General features: G+C 49.2%; 1 protein-coding gene and 1 long non-coding RNA gene across 2 annotated transcripts in view; one reads left to right on the top strand and one right to left on the bottom strand.

The window, feature by feature from the left end:
• The window catches only part of LOC119437635 (60S ribosomal protein L34-like), a 262305-nt gene that overhangs the window by 178395 nt on the left and 60580 nt on the right, over positions 1–23330 (top strand). The window lies entirely within an intron of this gene.
• On the bottom strand, positions 6291–19068 carry LOC125942566 (uncharacterized). The gene is made up of 6 exons (XR_007465220.1): positions 18576–19068; positions 15978–16077; positions 14443–14674; positions 10944–11032; positions 9702–9852; positions 6291–6350 (listed from the first exon to the last, which is right to left on the bottom strand). It is a non-coding gene; the product is annotated as an uncharacterized LOC125942566 (long non-coding RNA).

Below are 23330 nucleotides of genomic sequence, written 5' to 3'. Positions count from 1 at the left end.
CCTTGTTGAACCACACCACTCTCTTCCCGTCCTTAACGTTAGGCCTAACATTTTTCGTTCCATCGCTCTTTGTGCGGTCCTTGACTCGTTCACAAGCTTCTTTTTTAACCTCAAAGTTTCTGCCCGCGTATGTCATTGATCACTGAGGAATCAGCCACGTGTCATGTGAGGTGAATCACATAACTTCACAACGCAGTCGGAAAAGCCCTCGAATAGGCAACGATGACGGAGCAAACACGTCTCAGCCGCAAATCCCAACCGTGATTTCGCTATCTGCCGTATCTCGAAGCACTTCGCTCGACAACGGGTGACGGATTATAATGCGATACGCTATCCGCAAATTCAAATGGCGATCTTCTCCGCCGTGTGAATATAGCTATTCCTTCATAATCCTGCTGTGCGAGGTTAGGCGCTGAGCGCAGCTTATCGTGATCAGAGTTCTAGTTTGGGGAGTCGTGATCAGTATTCCCTATCTACTAAACGCAAAATGGCAACTGTTAAAGGGGAGTAGAATAGGCAACGATGAAAGAGGGGAGAAGCAAGCTTACACATGCAGAAGTAGGGAGATGGTTGGGTACCTTATTTTTTATATTTAGGAGATAACAAAACATTAAATGGCAGAGAATTGGGGCTTTGAGGTGTGAAGCAACACTTTTAAGGCGAAATTTGCATATAACCTGCACCCCGACTTTACTGCCATGTCAAATTATTTGAATCTTTGGTGTGTCTTATATGCACAAAAATACGGCAATAATTGCATTTTAAAATGAAATATTTAGATTGTAAAAGTTTTGTTTGATTCCTAATAAATTCAATGCCTTAGTTGCTTTAATGACATTGGTTACCTTCCTTGCTGTCAGCCTATTAGACTCGTATATATTGTAAGGACTGTGTGGCGGAGACAACCACCGCAAGGCCGAGAGATGGCGCCACCGGACAGAGCGACATCATCATCACCGATACGGAGCGAGAGATGGTGCCACTGGACGGAGCGACATCGTGAGGACGGAGAAGGAGTGGTGGGGAGGCCGAGGAGGTCACTCTAGCTGAGGAGAGAGAATAAAGTGTTGTACTTGTTCGAGACGCGGTGTGCACGCTTCCTTCCTGACAAGTGGGGGCTCGTCCGGGATTGGAAATGGATAGCGTGAATGTTCCGGAGGAAGTAGTGCAGTACCTCGTCAACCAGACAGACGGAGAAGGAGTGGTGGGGAGGCCGAGGAGGTCACTCTAGCCGAGGAGAGAGAATAAAGTGTTGTACTTGTTCGAGACGCGGTGTGCACGCTTCCTTCCTGACAAGTGGGGGCTCGTCCGGGATTGGAAATGGATAGCGTGAATGTTCCGGAGGAAGTAGTGCAGTACCTCGTCAACCAGACAGACGGATCGCCCATCCAGCGGGAACAGGTCGCCTCCCTGCTGCGGCATTGAGTGATGACCGCCACCGTGACTACCACGCCGGTAGGCCTAGGGGTGCCGGTGGCTGTGTCGCAGCCACCTGCCGTGACTTGCACGCCATACGGGACATCAGAGCCGCCGAAGTTCACGGGATTCAACGACCTACAGTCGCCGGAGGTGTTCCTCGAACGTTTGGAGAACTTTTGCCTCGTGTCTGGTATCGACTCAGCCAGGCTTAGTAACGTGGTGCCGGCCGCCTTGGAGGGCAGCGCTAAGCTTTGTCGGCGTTTTCGCCACGTGGGAAGAGTTCACACAAGCGTTCCGTGCGGAGTTCGCTTCAATCGACTCGAAGCGCCGCCTGAAGGAAGAGCTTCAACAACGCACCCAGCACCCAGAGGAGAACCTGAAGGAGTTCATGTATGTCATATCGGCATACTATGACCGCATCGGTGAAACCGTACCGGAAGAGGAAAAAGTCCAACGGGTTCTCCGCCAAATGCACCCGCAGCTACAAGACCTCGCAGAAGGGTCAACCTTTACCACTCTGAGGGAGCTCGCGACGGAGGCGGACGGATTGATGGAAAGAGCGTGGCGGCGATGGCAGTACAAACCGCCGCCACCACCAACAAATCAGGTCGCAAAGGATTTGGCATTCCAACCACACAGGGCAGTCGCTAACGCTCTCAGACCGCGGCCCATGTCAGCAGCTGCCACCGGTGGGCACCACTAACGTCAGCGACAATGTCTCCACCGTACCACTGGCCACTACACCCCGCGGTGGTACAACCGTCCTATCTTCGTGATAGAATTCATCCAGCCCCCACCCTCCCTACACTGACGCAGCCAATCGCCTACACTTCGCAACCGGCCGCTCGTTGGCAGCAGCCCAACACACAACAAGTCCACTGCCAGCGCTGCAGAGGGATCGGCCATGTTGCCCGCCAATGCGCCACGGGTAGGCAAAATGCGCCGCCCAGGTGTTTTCAGTGCCATCAACTGGGGCACGTGCGGGCCGAATGCCCAGAGAATCAGTACTCGGGAAACATCCATTGGTAGATGCTACGCCGGCGGGCACCTACGACAGCGCGCTCCAGGTTGCGGCCACTGCTGGCAGAAAGGAACCCCTTCTCGACATCCGCATCGGAGCAAGGACATTCCAGGCCCTCGTGGACACGGCATCCAGCGTCAGCCTTCTGGGACAACAAGCGATGGCGGCCGCTGAAGCCACAGGAGCCAGTCACAAAAGAGAGGTACGCACACTCCGCCTGGCCACGGGCTGGTCTCAATCTACGTCCTCGCTCCGATGCAAGATCCACTGGGCGGCAGGCTCCCGCCGCCAGCGGTTCCTGTGTGTGCCTGACCTCTGTAAGGACATTGTACTCGGGAGGGACTTCCTGACAGTGACTGGAATATCGCTCCATATTGCACTGGGAGGTTGGACAATTGGGACGGAACCGCAGCGCATGGTACCCTTCGTCAAAGGAGAGCAGCAGGTTAAGGGGGAGCTAGAATCATATGACCTGCAAGCAATCTTTACCGAGCAACCAATCTTCGCTGAGCAACCTGAGCCTATGGTCAGCTCTGAGGTCTCAACCGCCAATGACCCTGCTAGCTTTGTGGCTCAGATGAATGTTGATCCACGTCTGGTGCAGGTGCTCGGCACTTTCAGCCCAATTATTACAACTACCCCTGGGCGCACGACAATTGCTGAACATCGAATTGACACTGGGGACAGCCTACCTGTACATTGCAAGCTTCGCCCCATCAATGCCAAAAAACAGGCCATTATGGATAATTGCATCCATGACCTCCTAGAACAGGAGCTCATACGCCCGAGTACCAGTCAGTGGACGAGTGCTCCTGTTTTGGTCGCAAAAAAGTGGTGGCTTCCGCCTCGCCATTGATTATCGGCCACTGAATAGCCGAACAAGGGTGCCTGTTTACCCTATGCCCAGGACCGACTGGCTGTTGGCACAGCTGGGTCAGGCACAATGGTTTTCAAGTTTTGATCTGTCACAAGTCTTTTTCCAAATCCCAGTGTGCCAACAGGATATCCCTAAAACCGCATTTATCTGCCACCAGGGCACCTTTGAATTCACTAGGATGCCCTTCGGAGTGGCAGGTGGGCCAGCAACCTTCCAAACGTTGATGGACAGAGTTTTGGATGGTATAAATCATAAATTCACAATGGCATTCCTGGACAACGTCCTGGTGTATTCAGACACTCTGGACAACCCCGTGGAACACATCCAATGTGTACTCGAGCGCATCAGAGCCGCAGGCCTCACCATCAACCCAGACAAAATCCAACTCTGCCACCACTCACTCAGGTTCCTTGGACATATTTCACCTGGGCAGTGTAGACCTGACAAAGACAAAGTGCTTGCTGCGTTGCACTACCCTCGACTAGCAACAGTCAAACAACTGCAAGCTTTCCTTGGCCTGGCGGGGTATTATCGAAGCTTCCATACCTCGATTTTCTCACAGCCCACCCCCTCACCAGCCTTTTGAAGAAAGATGCACCCTGGCAGTGGACCAACCAGCAAGAGTGTGCATTCCAGAGTATGAAGCAGTCCTTGGCCAATGATGCCGTGGTGAACCTGCCTGACCTCAACCAGCCCTTTGTGGTGGAAACAGATGCCAGTGGTATCGGAATAGCTGCTGTGCTACTCCAGGCAAGCCCTGAGGAACTCAGACCCGTGTCATTCATAAGCAGGGTCCTCACGGAGGCAGAAAAACAGTACACTGTTCAGGAATGGGAGTGCCTGGCAGTGGTCTGGGCAGTTGATAAATTCAGACCTTACCTCGAATTCACGGAACTCGAAATCCATTGTGACCATTCTTCTCTCTCATGGATGTTTCAAACAAATCAAGCCTCACCAAAAGTCAAGCAGTGGGTTCTTAGGCTGCAAGGCCTTAACTGCAAGATCAAACACAGGAGAGGACTTGCCAACATTCCAGCAGATGCCCTTAGCAGAGCCCCTTTGAACTGTCCAGACAACCCAAGCCAGACTCTACCGGAAACTCTGTTCCCGATTACCGTTCAAGAGCCTGAGCAACACATTACGTTCGAGACAGTTGCCCCCCTGTCTCACAGACGATGTGACTCTCCTCAACGATATAGAATGCCTGATTGAGGAGCAAGGTCAGGATCCACTGTTCGCCAAGCTGAAAAGCGTCATGCAAGGTACAACGCTCCCAGAGAACGACCCACAATCACGCCTAATTAGGGACTTGGCTGCTTCAACAGAACTGGAGTCTACTGGGTTGCTCGTTCAGCACAGAAGGAACCAAAAGGTGCCTTGGCTACCAAAAACCTTGCGGACTCTGGTGCTGAAAATGGCGCATGGCCACCCCACGAGTGCACATGCGGGTTTTTTCAAGACATTGCAGCGGGGGTCTCTTCTCGTTTCGTATGGCTGGGTATGCGAGCAGATGTATGTAAATATGTCAGATGCTGCAAAGTTTGCCAGCTCTCCAAGGCAAATCGCCAAAAGCCAGCGGGCCTTATGAGCAGCCAGTGGGCCACTGCACTGATGGAGGAACTTAGTGTAGATGTCTTTGGACCGTTACCACTCACACCACAGCGCCACCAGTACCTGCTGGTGGTGGTTGACAAGTTCACAAAGTTCATTGAATTGTTTCCTCTAAGAGCAGCTACCAGCCAAAACATTGTTGATTGTATGCGGCAAGTCTTCTGTCGGCATGGAGTACCAGTAGCAATTTCCAGCGACAACAGGCTCCCATTTGTCAGTACGCTTTGGAAGAGCCTCCTGAAGCAATGGGGCATAAAAGACCGTCATACCGTGCCTTACCGCCCCGCTGGACAGATGGTAGAACGCCATAACGGTACACTTAAGGAATGCCTCCGGGCCTACTGCACAAACCACAGGGAGTGGGACTCTCACATCCCCGAAATTGCCTTTGCTCTCCGCACTGCAGAGAGTGTTGCGAAAGGCTACACGCCTGCCTTCCTGTGTTATGGTCGAGAGCTGCGCACTCCATGGGAACCACCTGGCACCAAGGACAACGTTGAACCGCCTGCCACGGCTTACCATGCCTTTTCCGAAGAAGTTCGCCAGTGCCTTGCCCAGGCCTTTGAATTTACTCACAGACAGCAAACTGCCGCTCAGGCAAAACAAAAGACATATTACGACCACCGCAGGCGGCCAGTTACCCTGAAACCAGGCGATCTTGTTCTCCCGGACAGCCATACTTTAAGTAATGCAGCAACAGGCGTATCATCGAAGCTTGCACCAAGACGTTCAGGTCCTTATAGGATTACAAGGAATGTCGGTGCTAACAACTTCATGCTGACAGACCCAATGACAGGGCGCCATCGCGGGATAGCCCATGCTGACCAGCTGACCGCGTATTATGAACCTCGACTGGACATGCCTGCGACGGGTTCACGTTCTACGGGGGGGAGACGTGTAAGGACTGCGTGGCGGAGACAACCACCGCAAGGCCAAGAGATGGCGCCACTGGACAGAGCGACATCATCACCGATACGGAGCCGAGAGATGGCGCCACTGGACGGAGCGACATCGTGAGGACGGAGAAGGAGTGGTGGGGAGGCCGAGGAGGTCACTCTAGCCGAGGAGAGAGAATAAAGTGTTGTACTTGTTCGAGACGCGGTGTGCACGCTTCCTTCCTGACAATATATTTCTGTTCATCCAATAAATGAGCAGTTCAATGTGTACCTTGTAAACGATACCCAATACTCCCAGCAGCAGGCACACACCTTATTGAGCTCAGCCTGCACCATCCATCTCTCCCTGCCCTCAAGAAGGAGCCACCTACCTCGGTTCATCAGGCGAGCTGGGTCCGGCAAGCTTCTCCAGCGCGCCATGAAGCCCCACAGAGCCTCATGGCGCACTGGCTTGGCGATGATAGCCTTGTTGGCATAAAAATCTGTGCTGCTCGCTCCTGTCTTGCCTGGTGTTCTTCACTGACACCTGCAAAGGCACAAGGCTAACATGAACAAAAGGCATTTCAGACATAAACAACACAAGTAGTAGTTGGTGCCGGTGGGCGAGTGCCAACCATGCTCCATTGGTAAAGGACTTCACATCCAGCCTCCATCAAGAGTAGGTAAAGATTAGACCGCAACCGAGATAGCTTCCTCATCCTTGAGGAAATCCTAGTTACAATGTGCAAGGTCAGCAGACGACAATGCGGAATCCCCTGTGTTTTCTGATGTGGCCAGCCTGGGCTGTATCAATACGTCCTGTAAAGTCCGCTTTTGCATATCTCTCTCGCATGCACCATGGTCAAGAACTACAAAATTAGGCACATACGCTGTGTGCCCCAGCACATGACACGACTTGTCTGCAACAAGATAAGTCTCCATTCTTTCCACCAAATCCTAAGAGAAAAAAAAGAAGGGTGGCAAGGCTATGGATCAGCAAGCCTGCGACATGGCAGCTTGAAAAATTGAAATTCACTGCTGTCTTAGTCAACAGCCTTGTGGACTTGCACATATTCCCAGAATAAAAAAATTAAATGTGCTAGTGGCACTGCGCATATTTATCTATTCGATGAACCGTGAACACATATGGCTGCCTAGGCATTGAGGTTGGACGAAAATTTTGATAATTACTTCCTGAGATTTTTCGCGCCAAAACTGCAATCGCATTATGAGGGCCGCAGTTGTGGAGGACTCCATAATAAATTTGACCCCCTAGGGTTCGTTAACGTGCACATGAATTCAAGTGCACAAGGTTTGATGTTAACTTTACCTCTGTTGAACAGCGACCTCCACTGCCGGGATCAAACCCTCAAAGTGTAGCTCAGCAGTGAAATGCCATAGCCACAGGGCTAGCCCGGCTGATAAATTATGATGACTAGAAATGATTGCTAACACTATTGTCGGCTATATATTCGTGTTTGCATGGATATGGTTTGTGTATATGCTAGGAGACGCTCCTTATGAGGAACGTAATGGATGTAAGAATCTACAATGTCTAAAACGTTACATAACTCAGCACTGTGGCGGAGGGTATCCACACGCACTTTAGAATTGTGCTGTTGCGCCTCAAGGGTGCACTTTCGAAAGCAATAGCAAGAATAGCCCGTCCGAAGCTGCTCGGATAGTGTAGGAAAATACCCGGGGGCAAAATGCTGGCGTGAAGCAGCGCGCGAGGCAACTTCTGGTGTGCAGCGGAAACAGTAGCCTGGTATCTATTGGGTGTCTCGCAATGCTGGCGTGACGAAGACTACAGACGCCAGTGTTGCACCAACGGAGTAGTTGCACCTTAAATGTGTGCGATGTGAAACAGAAAATCAGCAGTGAGCCTTTGATGGTTTAAGAATACTACAGTTAAACCTGGATATAACGAAATTGACAAATTCCCGAAAAACTTCGTTATAAAGAGGATTTCGTTATATGCAGGTTCTGCACGAAAATTTGAAAAATAAACGCTTACCGTATTTACTCAATTCTAACGCACACCCATTTTCCGTTTTCGTCAAAGCACTGATCCTTGGAATGTTACACCAGGTACTGGATGCATGGACGCGTGTCGTTTTGCGCAAGCGCGAAGCATTGGAAACGAAGAGCGAGCATCACGATGGCGTCGTAGCGTCATATAGTGTTACAGTAGAACGCCGCTGTTACGTTCCAGGGTGCTGCGTTTTCCCGGCTGTTCCATCGTTTTCAGCCGGTCCCGGCACAGCTCCCATAGAACCCAATGCATTGGTAAACCCGCTGTTACGTCACAACTGTGACATCAGGTCCGTTCCCGCATCATACGTTGCGAACTACCACCCCGCGCCGGCCCGAGCGGCCATTTTGTCTTTTCATGTCGCTTGGCTTGGTGGCTTGACGATGGCATAGGCCACCCAAAGAGCCGAGGGCAACAACTATGACATATTTTCGGTTTCCGCCAGCAAAAGTATGGCCCTCGAGATCCGTATTTGGTATCTAAAGATGGTGTCTATGACGCGATGTGGCCCTAAATTTGGTTTTGGCTCATAGGTGTTCCTTATAGAGTCCAAGGGCGATAACGCACTCGCCGCGCGCCGTATGCTGTATGTGCGAGTGAAAACGTGCGAGTGGATCTGAAGACCGTGTCTAAATCTCGCACGTGCAAGAAAGAAGAGCAGGGAGGAAGCGCGCCTTCCGTTGCGCTTGAGGCACCAGTGAGGGAGCAAGGGGGGGAGGGATAGTGGGTGGCGTTGTACTGTACTCTGGCATCAACTGCATACTGCGCAGTTGCCCGGGCCGTATCTTGAAAGCGATCTGCATTGGGGCAGAGTCTAGGCACTGTAGGTGCGTTGGCGGCTCGTAGCTTTTTGCGTGCTGTGTGTTATCAGCGCTCAGTTTGCGTTGAAGCGATAGACAACAGCACGAAGGTCACTTCACTGGCTTCTGCAGTGGCACTTCCACACGCCGCCAGCGTTTGACAGCGCGTGTCCGTGCTCATCGAGTGTGATGTGTCACAGCGTCTGCCATTCGCGTCGGCAACATCAATTGTAAAAGGAGTGCCGTCTTGGCAGGCTAGGCCAGCTGCAGCAAGCGGCAGGATCAGGTTTGAATGAATGGAGGGGGAAAGGTCACACCCGCAGCGGCAAGATCACCGGGTCGAGGGATGCAGGCCCGTCTCGCACATGCTCGCACGCACGCACATGTGCGCTCGCTTCGCATTCCGTCGCAGTGAAGAAGGTGCTTCCGGTTGCTGCTCGCGCAAAAATGACAAAATTTGGGGCGAAAACTCTAGGTTGTCGGCGGGGAAAATTCGTTATTTCAAGGGGGTCTCCCGCTGCCACTTCGTTACGTAGAGGTCTCAAATATATGTGCTTCTATGGAGTAACGGCGGGGAATAGAAAAACTGAGTTATATCCAGGAATTCATTATATGGAGGTTCGTTATAAGCAGGTTAACTATCATTTCCATAAGGCCACTCTTCACACCACGGTATGGTATGCTCACCCCGGCACTGCAATCTCCAACTTAGGCAAGTAGGAGGACCGCTCGCATCAAGCCACCATCTTTCTTCGTTCACCTTCACACGCTTTCACTCGCACCTAAAGTAACCGACTCGTGAGGCGTGATCTTACCGCACTTGGACTTGATACGGAGATAACTCTAAGTTGATAAATTGTGGAAGTGAATGAGGCAAAAACATATAGTCGAATTTGTTTCAACAATTTGTGGTAGCCTAATATGTAATTTGCAGAACTCCTGGATTCTTCGGAACCCAATTTGAGAATCTCTAGAGTAAAGGATATCCGTAACCAGTAGCAATGAGAACCACCTCCTTTGTGCAGCTTTGCATAAAACCCCACATGCAAAGAACAGCACACACCTTCAGAGTCATCATTGTCGTCGAAGTAAACTTGTCTCTTCGGTACACAGCACTTCGTGTACCAGTTGATCAGCTCGTCCTTGACTTGAGCGGCAAACTCCCTAAGGCATTGTTGTTTCCGTACCTTGTATTCAACGAGCTTGGTCCTGAGCTGCCGAGGCATGACAACAATGAAACAGTCAGCAACATGTCCAGACATCAGTTATAGGACAGACACGACGGCATCACTTGTCAGCATTTTTGTAAGCCTGCCTGCAATTTCACATAATGCTCGTCGTTGGACACTAAGAAAAATGCTCTTTGTTCATCAGAATCACCGAATCACATCTAACCACAGGTGTTCAGATGTCGCAACCCCCCCCCTTATGTAGAAAATACTACAGTTAAAGCAGAAATATACTAAAAATTGACCAAATAGATTAAAGATTGATGAGTTGACAAAATGCTTTGGCGTATCCAATTTTTATTCTGTAGTAGAAGTGATGCATGCATTTTCCATGGTTCGGGGTCAAACAAGTTCAGAGCCCTGCCTGTAAACATGGGTCAACTTCCCCACAAAGTAGCGGGTGTTTTAGTCCGTCAAAAAAATAAAAAAAGGCTCCAAATAAAATGTGAGGTGCTTTCTTGAAATTGCAAAATAAATTACTTGCTGCAAAATAATTTATTTCATGCAAAATAATTTATTTCATGCGAAATAAATTATTTGCTGAAGTTCTATTACCTTGGTGAACTTCACCATCAAACCAAAATTGTCATGCTGTCCATGATTGTATCGTCTGTGTTGAGTCCGTCTGTCCGTCACACCCCAAAAGCAATTGAATTAATATGCTCCGACAGTGCAGATGCTAACACGACAGACATATTTTAAAGAACAGTTTTTTTCTCAAAAGTCTGTGTTACCTCAACAACTGAGGTAACACAGACGGACTAATGGACCTTTCCTATGAGAGTTCTTTTGACATCAAACACTAATACACTATAGTTAGACTAGGGAGGATGCAGGAGAGCCTTCTTGAAATAAGGGGATTGATATGTTCCATTTGCACTCATGGATAACAGACCAACCACTTCTGTTGCCCTGATACAAACAGCAAAGGCTATGCTGTAGCCCTTAGGAAGGTGTGGACGTATTTCAGATGCTGCCCTTTTGTCATCCACGTTTGTTTATTTTTTTTTTTTTTGGGGGGGGGGGGGGACAACAGCTTTGTTCTAAAAGGACCCGAAAGGAACTGGGCAACGTACCGCAGCCATTGTGGCATGAGTGAGGCCAGCTTGTCCAGCAGGGCAGCAAGTTCCTGGTGCCTTGCCTCTTCAAGCTGCTTCAGCAGACCCTGCAAGTGCAAGATAGAAGCCCATGCATGACAGTTAACACATAAGGCCAGGAACACACACACATAACACACAGGAAGGTTTTAGTGGCAGCTTCAAGGTGCCATGTTGGCACAGCCAGGACCCCTCAATAGCGGCTTACAACTTAATGGGCCACTAAACAGACAAGTTGAGCTATACTAGTAAATTACCCTTCCACAAAGCAAAGAAAATTACTCTTATCCTGAAAAGAGGCCTAATAGCCCAACATTAAATTTCTATACTAGCTCGCCCCAACATCATGGATTTTGAAGTAGTCTGCTCAGGCCTAGTTGGCTTCTTATCAGCAAAGATGGATGGTATCTTGACCTCTTGGGCAAGTTGAAAACATTTACTGTGCAACGATCCAAATAGAAGAACAGATTTTGAAATCTGATGTCGCACTGACAGTTCTTCGTAATATTCAAGAAATAGAAGTTTCATTTTCATTCGCCTTCATTTTTTCTTCTAGTAACCAACCTTTTAATGCGAAATTAATGAGTATAGTAGTTTTTATATATTACAGTGTGAACTGATTTGTGTTTCTCTGTAGGTGTCCCTATCAGCCCCAGGCTTTGAGAGTCTGATTCCTTAGCTCTGTTACTGCCAACACCAGTCATACCCACGATTGTTTCAAGCCACCTTTCCACATGCCCCCATTTGTTGAACAGCATTTCAAGCTTTCATCACATCCAATGAAATCATCTATAGTCAAGCATGATTGCTCAGTAGCCCCCACACATTCTTTACACAAGTTACACACAAAGCAAACTTCCCAACACTATACACTGCTAAAAGACTGCCTTTTATCAACAGCGTATGAAATGCACGGGAATGATATGCGTCTTAGTACTGCTTCTCTTTCCAGTAGGCAGTGCTAACGACTCCATTGAAAAAAAACTAATAATTTACAACATTATTAGGGAGGTTTACGGCGGATTTCTTACTCGTAGTTGGAAAAGTTAGATCAGATGGCCCGGTCCCATGTAAGGCTGGCCAAAATCGCAACAAAAAAGTGCGGCCCTTACATGAGTCTTTACGTTAGTTAAATGGGCCACATAAATTGTAGTAAACATTTACTTACTAATTAAAATAACACTCAGTGTAATGCACAGACGCAGCGGGGCAAATGGTTTGTACGGCCGGGCGATTCACCGCATCTCCGAAAATTACATTCATAATCATCATCTGCCTATATTTTATGTCCACTACCAACACAGCCTCTTCAGCGATCTCCAATTACCCCTGTCTCTTAGACTACGCTACAGTGCCTAGAATATAAAGGATATATTCTAGGCACTAACTGCGCATTCACTGCGCATTCTGCAGTACTAGGGGCACGGAAAGACAGCCCGCAAGGAAGAAGACAGCGCGCATGAAGTTAGCAGCCATCCCTGTTTGCCCTTTATCATTGCACCGCAACAATGATTACCAACAATAAGTAACTGCATGCGGGCCGCGTAAGCATCAGCCGCACACAGTCATTCACGGCTACGGCAGGGCTAGAGAAGACGCACGCTCTCCTTCCCAAGCGTGTGTTTGATCACGCCACCTCCAACTAACCCGAATATTGAGCACATGGGAAGATAATGCCCATCAAGCTGCCATCCCTTTCAGCTCACTGTTATGTGTGCTTTTTCTCGCACCCAAAGTGTATTATGGGTCACTCATTCATATGGCTTTTGAACTTTATACATAACATCACGGCGATGACGACAGCAAAAATTTGCCTGGAGTGTCAATATAATTGCGAGGGGACTCGGGCTGTGAAATTGAACTGTCTCCTACTATGAGGCCTTGTAAATACTCATTTAAAGTGTGTGTGTGTGTGTGTGTGTGTACGCGCCCGTGTGGCGGGGGGGAAGCTGGTCAGGCCCTAGCCCCCACCGGAAAAATTAGACCTTTCCCACCCATGATTCTGTAATTCACAGTTTCGCTGCTGTGTTCTTCGCCGTCACTACAACTTGGCAGTACAATGTTTCGAAAGCACTCTAATGTGTGAATAGTAGTCATCGTGCAATATGCTGCGGACTGTCATGTACATGTACTGAAACTGCTTCGATGAGACAACAACTATTAAAGTAAATTATTTACTGCATTCTGACAGTTGTCATTACATTTTAAAGCGACACTTTCTATGTCTCACTGATTCGTCCGTTAGCGCCTAAAACGCACTGCAGGAAAGCCAACTTACACAATAGAACTATCTGCATATCTGCGCACACAATAGAGTAACGGCGAACGACATACGTATCGTAGAACATTACTGTTTACATTCGCAGTTGTACCGATAAGAACAATGGGAACTGCACTGCCACGCTACCCAGACGAACTGTATATATCTGCATTGCATTACGCGCGTAACACAATGCATTCCTGGCCGTTCCCATGGGAGGCCGCGGGTGCAGTGCACGGCAGAAGAGGCTGCTGTATGCGAACGTAAGCGCGAGCACGATCGTGCCCGTAAGGCCGATCCCGTGCATCAGCAAGGGCAGAGCCTCTGTCTGTCTACCACAGCAATCTCAAGGCAAGTGTAGAGTCGTCCGTGAAAGTGTGAGTGTGTGCGTGTAATCAACGACTACATGATCTAAATTAAAGGCTATGCAACTTAACTAAATGTGTCTTCATTCAACTTAAACATTCAAAAAATACAACCCTTAACAAGCAATCAAATCACACATTTCTTGGGTTCGTTGCGTGGTAGTTGGCTCTGGACTTTGACTGATTCAGTCTGCATGGGAGAAAGCTTCGCGTTCAACCATCTTACTTTCAGAAAGGGGCTTTGATTTTTTTTTAGTGTTTGGAGTGCTTGGACGTATATTTAATGCAAAAAAAATTGAAACAAAAATCTAGTCAGCACTCCCTCAACTTAATGAAGACCGGCCGCGGTGGCTTAGCGGCTATGGTGTTGCGCTGCTAAGCACGAGGTTGTGGGATCAAATCCCAGCCACGGCGGCCACATTCTGATGGAGGTGAGATGCAAAAACGCCCATGTCCCATGCACTGGGGGCACATTAAAGATCCGCTAGCGGTCAAAATTATACCGGAGTCCCCTACTGAGCCGTGCCTCATAATCAAATTGTGTTTTTGGCATGTAAAACACAAGAATTCCTTCATTAAACTTCATGAAGAAATACATTTCATTCTATATAAAGCAAACTTTTGCAAAAAGTTTGGACTACATGTCTTTGGCGCAAGACAGGTTAAGTATAAACAACTGAAATTTGCAATACTGGACTAATCTACCTTAAAGTTTACTTAATGTACCTTAAAGATTTTTCCCATCTAGAAATGAACATTTTTATGCCAAAGCAATTAAACATACAATGCAGGATTCTTAAATGCCTTCCTCTATTGTGTTCCTTCAGGAAGCAGGAAAACTGTCAAAACTTACCACAGGCATGTCATCCGAGAGCTGAAAGGACTGTACTTGTACCCGATTTCATCATTCTTGGATGTTTCTAAGGAGGCGTTCTTTCCGTCTGACCTCCCAGTCGAACATCTGATCCAGCAGGTTGGCGATGTGGTTATAAGTATGTTCCAGGCGGCAGCGCGTTGCCTTGTAAGCGATGCCCACGCCGGACCAAATCCTCACCCTTTCACATATTTGTTCAGTCGCTTGGGCCCTGCATTCAGAAAGAAGCAAGACAGGTTAAGCACACATCACTGTGACATGACTTGTTCTTTTCTTTGGAAAAATTTCGGCAGAACCCATCTCATTATGTCTGCTGACGGCAACGCGTTAACATTGAATCAATATAGCGACAACGTATTGCCACCGTCGAAACGAGATGTATGAGGCGCGTACTGCAGCGGGACTCCTCTTCCTCGCTTAGTTAAGAACACTCGGCGCCATCTAGCACTGTGCAGCCTGCGTGTGGCCTCGAAAATGCATGGCTTCAAACTTCCATGTCTGTTGCACGGGCCGTATAGAATGTTGCAACAGAACACCTGTAGACAGCAATCCACAGTGTCTCGATGTGATTGCAGGCCGATTATAATATTTTAGGAGGTCAGAGCATGAGTCACTAGTGATAGTACTCCCTCGCAACGTGTAGTGCTTCAAGACGCCTTTTTTGTCCTAAATGAAGGTCAGGATAACCTTCCCTGCTGATGACCGTGTGGGAAGACGTGATGACGTGACACATTGTGAAATCCGAGCACATCATGCGTAGTGTGGTATGCTGAACCATGACTGATGTTTACATTTGATATGCAATGTCATCTAGCGTCATTTGGCAGTTTTCCCATCACGATGGCTTCCACGGCTGCAATACTTTATGGAGTCACAGCGGGGTGTGCCTGACCTGGTCGCGAACGTCGCACTGTTTGTGAATTAGTGACTCCATTCACAGACTTGCCACTGACACATGCGTCACCATACTGGACCTTCATTCTGCGATGAATTTCAATAGACTTCACAGCTTCACTATGCAGAAATCGAATAAGAGAATGCTGTGCCTCGACGGCCATTTTTACACTGTTCCTGTACCCAACCTTTATAAACACTTTACCTATAATCTATAAACATTGCCTTTGCCGGTGTTTCTGCACCTGCGCGATGCTGTCACCTAGTGAACCTCAGGCGCACTGTTAGAAATGTTAGCGTTTCAGTGCTGTCATGAGGACAGAATACATACGGTCTCTCACTCTTCACATTTTGCAAGCGCTAATCGCCTCGTGCGACACGCATTTTAAGCCTGCTTGGATCAACGAACCACGCTACATTGGACAGTGCCCGGCATTACCAGGCTGCCAGCGGTATCTCGCTGCATTGGATTTGACTGCCGCCTTTCTGGATATCAACCAGATATTGAATAAGCCAACCTGGCAACTATGTGTGTCATGTGATCACGAGCTATATAAGCACCTTCTCCGCTAGCCGCCTCTGGGTTTCGGTGCTACATGTCATGGGGATGGGATACTTACGGTGTCTCGCTCTTTAAGCCAGAGAAATGTGGGGCGGTTCTGTCCATCGTGATGTGGCGCTTGTTGTCTCGTGACGTCAAGATAAATCCTGGACGGTTCACTGCAGAACAGGAACAAAAGCTCCTTAAGGCAGTTTTTCGGCTCACTGCCGAAAATATATGAGATTCAGAATAAAGTGCTTGAGGCACTGAAGGACATCAAAGCTAACCAGAAGGCCGCTGACAATAAGCTTATGGCACTTACAGCATTCAAAACACTTCCCGATTGAACACGAAATCGGAAAACAATTTCCGATTGAACACGATGGTAGGTTAAAACAGTTAGGAACCCGCCGTGGTTGCTTAGTCGCTATGGTGTTGGGCTGCTAAGCACAAGGTCGCAGGATCGAATCCTGGCCCCGGTGGCCGCATTTCGATGGGGGTGAAATGCAAAAACACCCATGTACTTAGATTTAGGTATGTTGAAGAACCCCAGGTGGTCGAAATTTTCCGGAGTCCCCCACTACGGCGTGCCTCATAATCAGATCGTGATTTTGGCACATAAACCCAATAATTTAATTAAAACAGTTAGGAGGTGATTTGCCCGAACTCAAATCTGAGAACTCTTCGTCAGCAACACATTCGGAATAAGTCGTAAGGCGCCAAGACGACTGAAAATAGGTCATGCGGAAACAACTTGGTTTTTTACCACTTAAGGGACACATTGAGCGAGACTTGGGAAGATTCTGAGCGTCAAGTGCTGTCAGTTTCTGCAGATCATTTGGGTGTCCAGGTGGCGGATATTCAATGCGCTCACAGGTGTCGCGAATCTCGGGGGCGCGGATGTTGAGGAGATGGACTAAGAGACGACGGCACAGCACACAAGATTTAATGATATCAAACGAAAAGTAAGAAGCCCCACTAAAAAACAACCGAGAATGATCGACAAAATTTGAATAAAATATACAAGCTGCTCTCAACGGTATACAAAACTATAAGCTAATTAAGCTGTCCTATCAAGTCTTAATCCCCACAATCTTAACAGTCGGACAACTCTAGCCCCACTCTGGCTGCGTCGCTGCTTGAGTGGAGTGTTCTCCCACGCCTCCTAGAAGAACTATGCCTGGAACATCGCTTTTTCCCTGCCATGTGTTGTGACGAGGTGCCGTGCGAGAGCGCTCGCCACCATACTGCCTGGTCACGTGACACCATTGGCGTAGCTGAGAGCGCGAGCTCTCGGTGGCCTAGGTTTCAGCACCGCCGACGCTGCACGGAAACCTACCTGCAGCTCTGCAGCAAATTTTTGTACTAAAACAAACTGACCAGCGACAAAAAGCCTCGTTAGGTGACTCGCATGATCTCACAAAAGCAATAAAGAAACCACTTGAGTGTCGTATGCATATAGCAGCGGTGACAACGCGCGGTCGGCAAGGTGTCTGCTCGGTTTACAAGGAGCGACTGCCAGAGGCGCTCTCCACCGTACCGGAGGGGGAGAGAAAAATCCAAGGGTAGGGCAGCGAGTTCGCGGCTCATGTTCCAGGCATAGTTTTTTTACAGCAAAGCTGTTTAAGCCACCCGTAATTTGTGGTTCGTCGCTGCATGTGGTCTCCTCCTCGCCTGCTCCCTCCCTTCCCGACCCCCGGCTCATTTCACTCCGCGGCGCGCTGAGCCAAGAGAAAAAAATTACTGCATCTCCCGCTAAAGGGAACCATGTGTGGATGCGAAGCTGCAGGGAGATGGTTAGCTTGAGCGGGAGATGGTTTCGCGGCAGCGGCCCGAGCGCTCATCGCGGCGCTGCACAGGAGAGAGAATGAGGCGCGCGCGCTCCGTCATTTTCATACCGCGGAACTACCGTGGTGGCCCCAGCGGAGTATGCAGCTGTCGCACCGCCTGTCGTGCGCGCCGCTCCGGATTCTTAGAGAGAAAGGGGGGAGCGTAGGAGAGGAGAGAGGGGGAGGGGACGCGCATACGCTGTGGGGTTGTGGCACGCGGGCGCCGCTCCGTAGAGGATTCCTAGAGGAGAGAAAGGGGGCAGCGTAGGAGAGCAGAGGGGGAGGGGACGCGCATGCGCTGTGGGGGTGTGGGACGCGGGCGCCGCTCCGTACAGGATTCCTAGAGGAGAAATGGCGGGGAGCGTAGGAGAGGAGAGAGAGGGGGAGGGGACGCGCATTAGCTGTGGGGGTGTGGGACGCGGGAGGGACGGACAGAGCCGACGGCAAGAATGCTTCCCATTTTTAAAAAAGCTGGCGGATTAATATCGATCGGCTAGCCTCCAACGCGTTCGGCGTAGGCAAGCAACGGCGTTCTTGGCATTGTGCCAACCTTGGTTAGCATGCCCGAGTTTGTGGCATACCAGAAACGCTGTCGCTCGTAGGCGACGATGCGTCCAGCGCTAGTCACGCGAAATATCGCGAAAGGGAAAGTATCTCCGAAAATGATCGCTCAAGAATATGTTCCTACATGCGTAGTTAATTTAAACCAAGTTAAGACCTAGCAGCAACCAAATTAATACCTAGCAGTAGCAGCCAGTAAGACTTGAGGATCGACAGTTTCGCTGTGCCTAAGCTTTGCACGACCGAGTGCAAACTTGCCCATTTTTTAGGAGGCGTTGTGTTCTCACGTTTTTTGACGCTGACTCATGTGGATCCTCGTCCAAGTCACGTCTCTTCCGGAGTTGCTACTCCCGAAGATCCTGACGATGTCGTCACCTTGGTAGACGCCCGTGTCCCGGTCGCCGTCGGTGACGTGGCAGAGGCGCCCGGCGGGTTAGGCCTAGCGACGGGTTCGGCCGCTGCTTCCGTCCGGCGCCTTGCTCAAGTGCCGATGCTCGTCTGCCTTTGAAGGGGGATCCTTCTTGGAGTGCCCGGCACTGCCGTGAGAGGCTGAAGCAGGTCCAAGGAGCCTCGCTCGAATGTCGCCGAGGTCGACGGCCACACCCTGGACTGCCGGCGTCACGGACTTAAAACGAACCTCCATGGCTCCCGTCGCCAGTGCGGTGCTGCCGCTACAACCTTCCTGGCCCAGAGCCACGTCGACAATGCCAGTTCAGCACCCCTTCACCCTCGATCACGGCTCGGGTCACGCGCCTCGAGGGCTCGTGCCGTTCGTGCACATCGTCCTCTTCTTCTCTGCGCCGCATGCCTCTTTCATATGACAACAGGATAGGTCGTTTTTCTGCCACAAGGAACAGACCTATCGTAGCACAATTTCGTTCCTTAAAAGAAAAAAAAAATTCTGCTTCCATTCCACCTTGTGAAACTGGATGTACAACGAAGCTGTTGCTGACGTTACACAAGCGCCACCACCACAAGGCGTCGCACTGTCGAGATCAATGTAGCGTCCACGACTTCGTTCGCGCCCTTCGTGCATCGATGCCGCAGTGCACGTTCGCGGCGTCCATACACTCTGCGCAACCGATGCAACGGACAAAGCACCCATTCCTCAAAGACAGATATATAGTGTGTACACGTTCGTCACGCACGCACGCACGCAGGTGCGCCCGATTGCAGCATATATCCTCATTCTAGTAGACCCTCCGCTTGGCGCAAACACGTCATTGAACTAATTGAATTTCTCGAAGTAAAGTGCGTCACAAAATTATTAAAGTACGACTCACACGCAACCGTTTGCTGACATGATAGTAGTGGATTGTAATTTGAACATACGAAAAAACATGTAACGCGGAAACTCAAAATAACACCAGCTCTGGAGACAAAATTTTTCTTCGTCGAAGCGACGGTGCACACGCACGGACGCAGAAAACTTCCCGGGGTAGCCATATACAGCTTCGCTGTAAAAATGTATTTGTGAAGGCACACAAACAAAGAGGTACCACCCTGTCAGTAAGAGAGGACTACTCAATTAGCATCCGGTTGGAAAGGAAAAGGCTGGTCACATTTGCCAAGGAGCACAACGAAACTTTCAAGCTTCGCTTTAGTAAGTTGGTTATGGGCGGCAAAACAGCTATATATCATTCGTCCAGTGATAACATAAAAACGGGGTAATAGCAATCAAAACCGCCCGTGCGACACCAAAAGCGCAATCAGCATCAACGTCATAAACTATTGGAGCCTAAGAAATAAAAATGCGTTTTTGGGCCTTAGTGTGAAAACTTCTTACTAATCCCAAGGAGGTATGGAAATATGTGACATCGAATAAGAACTCGGTTGGTATCTCGGATATTATCAGTGATCAAACAAACTTATCGGAAGACTCGACAAGGCAGCTTGCTTTAACAAATATTTTCAATCGGTGATTTCTGAACCATTTCAAGGTAAAATGCCGTCTGTTGCGCGCCACGTTTTTTAACCTATGGCTGACACTGTTATCTGCACAAATGAAATGGTGTGTGCACTCTTCTCAAATGACTACTGGTATCATTTTAGGCACCGAGTCATGACTCGACGAAAAAAAATTTCTAATTATGGGTTTTTACATGCCAAAACCACAATCTGATTATGAGGCACGCTGTAGTGGGGGACTCCAGAATAATTTGGACCACTGGGGTTCTTTAACGTGCACCTAAATTTAAGTACATGGGTGTTTTCGCATTTCGCCCACATCGGAATGCGGCCGCCGTGGCCGGGATTCGATCCCGCGACCTTGTGCTCAGCAGCCCAACACCATAGCCACTGAGCAACCCCGGCGGGTTCGTGGCTCAACGACAGTATTTACGATGTAGAAGTTTTTCCATCTCATGTTAACATTTATCACAAAGATCGTGATGCGCGTGGCAGGGGCGTTTTCATTCTCATTGATAATAGATTTAAAAGCTTGTCAGTATCCCTTGACAACCTTCAGTGCGAAGCTGTGCGGTGTAAAATTGAGCTGTCTAACGCACAACACGTTGCTATGGGTTGTTTTTGTCGTCCTCCTAACATTAAGAACGTGCAACCTCTTGAAGCTTTGAAGCATTGGCTACATTAGTAGGTGCTAAACACGTGCTGTTGGACGGCGAGTGGATAAGTTGTCTTGCACTGCCGCCTTGCACTATTGGTCTGGCCCATACTTGACCCTTGAGGAATTTATTAACAAGCATGATTTACATCAGCCTGCGTATTCCCCCACAAGGTACAGTAGGTCATGTGCTAACATACTAGATCTTGTGTTTCGTAACCACCCCACGTTTTTATGATGACGGGGGTTAGTGACCATAAGGTAGTTGTCGATAGTATCGTTTTCGAGACTAAATCGTTTTACAAAAATGCAACCACGAAGAATATATTGTTATGAAAGCGGTAGCTGCAACGCAATATCGTCAAATTTTTCGTTGTTCTGGTACGAATTTCATGAGTGTTCTTTAGCTATGAACATTGCCAGCCTTTGAGATCGTTTTAAAGCGGAGCTCGCTACTCTTGTCAGCTGTCATGTTCCTTCCAAGGTTATTACCGGGAAGCGTTAGGCTGATAAAACCTGGATTACTGGGAACTTAAGGAAGTTCCCAGTAATCCCACAAATGAAATGGTGTGTGCACTCTTCTCAAATGCCTTAATTCAAACTGGGCTCCATTTTCCAATCACGTATTGAAAGTATGTGCAAGAGCCTTGGAGCCCTTCCTTGCTATTTTATTTTCTAAATCACTAGAATATCAGGAACTCCCGTCTGAGTGGAAGTTTGCGGATGTTGTGCCAATACTAAAGTCTGGTAATGAAAATAGCATCACTAAGTACTGACCGATTTCCTTGACAAGCGCTTGTCTGTTGTAAAACCCTTGAGCACGTAATCTAAAGCCGTATTATAACACATTTCGAATCCAATCATTTTTCTTCAGTTCAACATGGTTTTAGATCTCGTGTATCGTGTGTTACACAATCGTGTGAATTTTCTCATGATTTAAGTTTATACCATAGGGGGCTACAAGTTGATTTGGTATTTCTAGATTTTTAGAAGGCATTCGATATACTCTTCAGCATGTTCGTTTATTACATAAATTGTTATTTTTAGGTCTGCCAAGCTGCTTCTGTTCTTGGTTGGTTGAGCGATTATCTTGTAGAAAACAGTCTGTTGTCCGTAAATGGTTCTTTGTATGTAGACGCGACTTCAGGGGTGCCGCAGGGTTCAGCGCTAGGACCACTGCTTTTTTAGGTTATATTACTACAGTGCAGACCGGTTATAACGTACGTCGCCGGAGTCGCGAATATCCGCACTATAAGCTGTACCGAACTATAAGCAAAGCAACAATTTTCAAGGCCCGCACATATGCAAAACATGTGCACCGAGCCGCCACGCATATGCGACAGTCGAGGAATGCGGCTAGAACGTTTGCATTCAATTTACAGTCGAGTCTCGTTAATTCGAACCAAATCACGCGGCGGCGCCTCCGACCGGCATTGTTCCGGCACCGCCATAGAGTTAAGCTTAGGAGAGACCCCTCAATGTCCCGCGCGATCGAAAAAAAAAAAAAAAACGCGGCGGAAATTTCACCCTCTCTCAAATGGCAAGGTCGCCGATTCTGCGTTGCGCTGGAACATGCGTATACGTGCCGACGTCTCAGCCACGCTACCGTAGCCATGCATAGAAAATGGCAGTGAACTGTTCTTTTTCCTTTACGCTTCCTCTACTTTCTAGTCACGTGTTGACCTTGCACGCTGCGGCTACGGTGCAGAGGGAAGCAGCGGCGCTGTCCCAGGCCAGCCAACGAAACTGCCCACGCCGGCAAACGCCCGCGTCCCGATAACGGCAGAAAACGAAACTTCGGCGAGCTGGCGCCGGGCCGGCTGAAGCGGTGGCGCATGCACGGCGGCGGGCGCGCACGGTGACAGTCGAAAGTGAGGGAGCTACGAGGGAGGGCGAGGGGAGCACCGAAGCGCCGGAGTTGCCGAGGCGAAATCCGCTTCCCTGCCGCCCTTCTCCCTCACATTCCACGGTCTCTGCGTGCGCCCTTCGCCGTGATGTGCCGGCGCCGCCCGCTCCCTGAAGTTTGGTTTACTGCCGTATCGTGAAGCGAGCGTTGGCAGTTTCGTGGCGCTCGCTCGCTATGCGCGCCGTGATATTTCACGACTCGCACTCATGTTCTGGTTTCAGCCTCACTGGCTGTTCGTTCGCACCACGTGATCTTCTCCTCCACTTCGTCTCTCTTTCTTCCTCGAGCACTCCTTGGGGCGCCCGTTTGAGGGAAGCGTTCGCCGTCTCCGCTGACTTCCGTACTCCCAGGCAGCCGCACTGTAACCGGTATTTCGTTTCCCGCAACTGCACTATAAGCGATACGTGTATACATGGAGTGCTATGGGAAAATTAACGGGAGTCTGAAAAGACCGCACTATATCCGGTCCTGCACTATAAGCGGTTACGTTATAAGTGGTTTATACTGTATTTTGACAGAGCTAGCTGTTAAGTTCAAATGTAAGGCTGTGCGCGGATGATCCTGTCTATAAAT

This window comes from Dermacentor silvarum, chromosome 1 (assembly GCF_013339745.2).
Source record: "Dermacentor silvarum isolate Dsil-2018 chromosome 1, BIME_Dsil_1.4, whole genome shotgun sequence".
Classification (NCBI taxonomy): Eukaryota; Metazoa; Arthropoda; class Arachnida; order Ixodida; family Ixodidae; genus Dermacentor; species Dermacentor silvarum.
The sequence above is the reverse complement of the archived record's forward strand: the minus strand, read 5'-3'. Positions and strand labels throughout refer to the sequence as shown.